Source organism: Asparagus officinalis, chromosome 1 (genome assembly GCF_001876935.1).
Source record: "Asparagus officinalis chromosome 1, Aspof.V1, whole genome shotgun sequence".
In the NCBI taxonomy this organism is placed as follows: Eukaryota; Viridiplantae; Streptophyta; class Magnoliopsida; order Asparagales; family Asparagaceae; genus Asparagus; species Asparagus officinalis.
This window is the reverse complement of record NC_033794.1, coordinates 113329727-113335759: the sequence shown is the minus strand read 5'-3', so window position 1 is coordinate 113335759 and position 6033 is coordinate 113329727.

Sequence of the window (6033 nt, the reverse complement as noted above, 5' to 3'; positions counted from 1 at the left end):
ATCCTAGACGGAAATTTTCGTCTAGGATACTCATCCTAGATGAAAATATTTTCTATTTAGGATGTAATATTCTAGACGGAAACTTTATCTAGGATAATCCGTCTAGGATGTATTCTAGACGGTTTTGAATTCCGTCTAGAATAATCCGTTTAGGATGTATTCTAGATGGAATTTCCATCTAGAATACTACATCCTAGACAGAAACTTCCTAGACGCATATTCTAGATGGAATTTCGTCTAGGATAATCACCCTAGACGGAATTCTGATTTTCCTAGACAAAATTTTCCGTCTAGGATGCCTCGTTTTTTACTTGTGCCAGAGTATATCTAGTTTATTAAAAGATATTGGAACTAAGGCAATGTCCACGTTAATATACTTCTTAGGAACGAATGAACGATATCAGAGATTTATTAAAAAATAATATCACAATATATGCGTTAATATACTTCTTAGGAACGAATGAACGATATCAGAGATTTATTAAAAAATAATATCACAATATATTGGAACTATGGCAAGGTCAGTGATATAAGAGATTTATTAAAAAATAATATCACAATATATTGGAACTATGGCAAGGTCAGTGATATAAATTTACTTAGAAACGATGTTTGTATATTGGAACTTGGGCAAGTTATATTCATGCTTATGTTTATTTATATATTTGTACTAGTAGCTTAAGATAAGTTAATTTTTTATAAAAATAATTTTCATATGGGAATTGTACTAGTAGCTTAAGATAAGTTAATTTTTTATAAAAATAATTTTCATATGGGAATTTATATCTATTTGTATCTTTTAAGGAGGGTATAATTGGAATTTATTTGATTATTTTTATTCCCACTTAAGTGGGAATATCAATTCCTTGTTAAATGGTTGGGAATGACAATCCCCACATAAAGTGAGAATTGATAAGAAGTGGGAATTTCAATTCTAACATCTAAAAATACATCGTGTTTGTTACGCAGGAAAAAAGAGTTGGAATTGCATTCCATTCTTACTCATTCCCGCGTACCAAACGAGACGTTAAATTAATAGATTGCAATAGAGGTTTAGATTTAAGAGAGTTTAGTTTACCCCCTTAAATTCCACAACCTTTATTTAGAAATTCATAATATAGAGGTTTACAAAATAAACCATCTTTGCAAAATTTATCTACCCAATTCTTTTTTTAGAAAATTTGATATTTATCCCATTTACTTCTAGATAAAGAAAAGTTAGTAGTTACAAAACCTTACAATTTAGGCAAACTATTATAAATCCTAACCTCAAAACTAATAACTAAATTATACATGTTGATGTCCGTGAACACACAGTCAAGAGGGTTATAGTTCTGATCTTCGCGTTGGCGGTGAATAGGGAGAGGATGAGAGATGGGGTCGAATCATCTTCTGACTTTATGCCCGATCCTTAGGTTGGAATTCTTGATCTTTCTACACAAATAAGAAAAAACCCATGGGAGGGCGGGGCTCATTTCCCCTGTGGTACCTCCGACGGGCAAGTCAGCTAGTGAGCTTGAGTGGGGTTTGAGGGAGAGTCCCTAGGCCATTGAGGTCCTTATAGGGTACTCTTTGAGAGTTATCAGTTCTTTTTTAGCAAAGATAAATTCGGAGCTTTTTTAGAAGTAGCAGAAAAAATATATCATCCCCCTCGTTTACCTTCTTTCCTTCCTTTTATAGCCCATCGCCTCTTAGAGTTTGACCCTTGGCTTTGGCTATGGACAAGAGGCAGTTGAGGGGTGAGTAGACAAGTTGCTGAGTCATCATTCTTCTTCCAGATGTCGGCTGACGATTGGAAGAGAAGTCATTCGAGCACGGGAGAGAAATGTCTTCTCAGTATCCTGCATTTGACAGATGAGGCAGGGCAGAGAATAAGCTAGCTATTGTTGGCCTCTTTGTTTTGATGATGTTTAAACAAACAATTTACCACTAATGTTATTTGTCTAGTATTTGTGTTTATCTATTTATTGTAGACAAATAATATGTTGGAGGATGGATGGAATCAAGCTTTCATGATCATATCCAATGGAGGTTCGCGAAATAATATAGTGAAGCCTTACAATTCAAGTTGAAGATCCAAGTTCAAGCTTCATCCACAAGTGTACCAAGATAGAGCTTCGTTGAAGATCACAAGCTTGAGTATAATTAGTTTAGGAGTTTATATTATGTGTGTTAAGTACTGTAAGCTCAATATCATATACACACACATTTTATTGGTTTATATGTATATATATATATATAGTTATATATATACACATTTTGGCTTTTGGTTTATCCACAAACAAAGTTTTTACAAGCATATAAATAAATATTTATATACATACATATTTGTTTTTATGTAGATAAGTTGGTTTGGTTTAATTTCATAGATATGAAACAAATATATATTCATATACATACTCATATGTTTCATATTCTATTTTATTTGTGAAAATATTATATTCTTGGTTTTTAGACTTAACAATAATCATATACATCTTTTATTAAGTCTATAAAATTATTTTGTAATGTTTCAAAACATGGTTAAGCTAAAATGTCAAAACTCATGTGTTTACATTTTCATATTTTGGACTATTTTATAAAATAATGATATTTTTCATTTGGGAGGTCCTTTTTGAAAACCAGTTTTTGTAGCATGTTTATTATCATGTTTACAATCATTTCTCAAAGTTTTACATTTTTCTGATTTTATTTGCTATTTTTAAAAGAGGTTTGAAAATCAGATTTTTGTTTAAAACAGGCAGTGTGCATGTCTTGAGTCGACTCATGAATAGTGTTGAGTCGACTCATAAACTGTTGTGTAGTTTATATTTTGTTTCTGACAAGTTGACTCATAACATCATGAGTCGACCCATCAGATTGAGTCGACTCATGCCTGTCATAAGTCGACTCATGAACTGTGCTGGAAAATGTGTTTTGTTTCTACTGAGTCGACCCATGACTTCATGAGTCGACCCATGAATTTTATGAGTCAACCCATAAGTTAGTTTTTAGCCTGTAACAGATACTTATGAGTCGACTCATGAACAATACCAAGTCAACTCATAAACTGTGCTGGAAAATAAGTTTAATAAGGGTTTTAAAGTTTGTTTAGTGTGTTTTAAAAGAGTTTGTTTATGAAGAAGTTTCTCACAAGTAGAGGAGATCATCTACATTGTTTGAGCTTTATTTTAATCCATCTCTCCATCTTGTTTCTTCAGAGAAGAATTTCTAAACTCAATACTAGTTTTATATTAATTATTTGTTGTTTATCATTTTTATCAAGCTAGCACTTATATTGAGTTTATGATTGATTTTCTCATTGCTTACACACACAACCATTGAGCTTATTATATTTGCATACATTGTATAATTGGATTGTGGGGGAGTTGTAACAATTAAGAGTGAGCTTAATTGAGTTCTCATCTATTGTAGAGAACAAATTTGTATTTGTGAGCCTTAATTATGTAGATCACTTTGTAATATACTTGTACAACGAGAGGAGTGTGTGGTGAGAGACGGGGTCGTCCCAAGAGGAGTACAGTAGGTGGTAACCTAGAGAGAGGTTATAATTCCTAACACTTGAGGGAGACACGGACTAGAGACCAACACTTAAGAGGGTGTAAAGTGGGATTGCAAGAGTGTGAGATTGTAAAGTTTTCGGTAGCTAGAAAACCGAGTGTGAGGTGTAAACGTTATTCGGGTGAGTGTGAGGTGCAAAAAAAGAGTTACATCTCTCGAATGTGAGTTTTTAAGGGTCATTTTGAATTCATAATGAAAATTTGGACTGAGAGGTAGTTCATTGCAATAAAAATTCACTTTAAAGATAGAGTTTATGTACAAATTAAAATTAAAAAGTGGTTTCCATATAATTGCTATATTTTTAAAATGGTTTCTAGAAAAACCTTTTAGCTTATATAATCCCCAAACTATCTTTTTTTTTGCAAATAACCCCCTAAGTTTGAATAATAGCTAATTTATCAATACATTCTTTAACATTAAGAGTTAAATACCCTCTCATTTAACATCAATATATTTGAACTCACAAGAGATAAGTGATAAAATTAACCCTTGTTTTCCTCAAAAAGAAAAGGATTTTTTTACCTATATACCCTGGAATCTACCCTATTTATAGATTTATTTACCCTTTACATCTGAATATTTAATAATTTACATGTTAGAATTTAAATCGTGTTAATAAAAGGACTATAAAAATTCAAGAAAAAACAATAAACGGATAAATCAATTAACGAGTATACGGACTTGCAGATAATCAAATTTGCAAATTGGAAAGTTTTGTTGGTATATAGTCAAAGAGTTGGTCACAGAAAGACCCCTTTACCACTTTAAATTTTTCTCTTCTTCTCTTTATTGGATGATGAAGATGAAGATGAAGATGGAGAATTATTTGAAGGTTTGCATTTCTTTTCTTTTTCTCTTTTATTGCTTATTAGTTTAGATTTATTTCTATGTTTGTAGTTAGATTTTATTTTCTTGTTAAATAGCCAAGAGACTAGAACCCTCTTGCCTTAGATTTATTTCATGCTCATAGATTAGATTTATTTTATGCTTATAGAGTAGACATTAGATTTATTTTATGCTTATAGAGTAGATTTATTTTCTTGCATTTAATTCTTGCAATTTTATTTTGTGGTTTAGATTTTTACAATTTATTTTATAGTTAGATTTTTATTTCTTACACTATTCACCTTGAGGCTAGAACCCTCTTGGGTTTAGTTTTTCTTTTTGTTTATTTTTATTTTGTTTGATTCGCCTTTAGGCTAGAACCCTCTAGGGAATCACCTTTTTCTAAGAAGTGGGTTCAATTGTAGATTACCCATATCTATAATTGAATTCACCATCTTTAATTTCTTGCATTTTCTTTTATTCTAGAATTTTATTCTTCATTCTTGATTTTTTTATTTGTTTCTTGATTTTATTCATTTTTCCTTCTCACCTTATTGATCATACTCATTCTTTGTCAAATTCACTCCCACTTACACTTTGCACCTATTTACACACCATTTTTACTATCTCAATATCTTCACAATCACATTCACTCATCACTCCTATTTGTCACGCACACAAAATAAGAACCAATTTTATATTTCATAAGAACCAATTTTATATTTTCTCCTACAAAACACCTTCCTCGTGGGATCGATATCTTAAATACTACAACTTGACACGTCCTCGTGGGATCGATATCTTAAATACTACAACTTGACACGGTTGTGCACTTGCAACCTTTTTGGTACATAATTATACCGCATCAAGTTTTTGGACTCTCTAGTTTTATTTTGTAGATAAGCCCCGAGTTACACAATTTTGACTCTTACTCTTCGGCCGGGGTTCTATTTGCCAATAAAACAGCTTTCTCCTTCTCCTAGGATAAAAGAGTAAAGAATACAATTCAGTTATGGAGTAATTACCATCAGCCCCTTAACTTATTTTTAATTGCTAAGATGCCCCTAAGTGTCAGTATTTGCCAGAACCTCCTCCAAATCATCTTTGCCAATTCATCTGTACATTATGTTTTGTATTAGAATTTCTAACTACAGTCGGGATAAGCCTCCATCCAACGTGTAAACTAACTCCAATGCCCCTGAGATGTTAATCCCTCTCCCCAAACAACCGAAAAACCTTTATTTCCCCAATTTTTTATGGGCACTAAAAAATTTCAGATTGGGTTTGGGGGATTTTACTGTTGAAGAGAAGGGTTTGTTAAGTTGCTGATTGCAGAACAAACTCACTATAAACTGGGTGGATGTGACCTTAAACGTCAGTGTTAAATAGTGTAGGGTTGTAACGAAAATATCAGTACTTCGTTAGAATTAATCGAAGTTCACCCTCATCGTTAACGAGAGGAATGAATTAAAGATGATTTAAGGGGCTAAGACGCAATTACCTCTCCTTTTATATTTCAACGCTACCGTAGTTTTCCGAACTTTTTGTCGTGGAGAAATCTCTCTCGCTAAACCCTCGCTCTCTCCTTCCCATTTCAATTCCTTATGGATTCCGACATCGAAACCCCAACACCAGACAAATCAACGG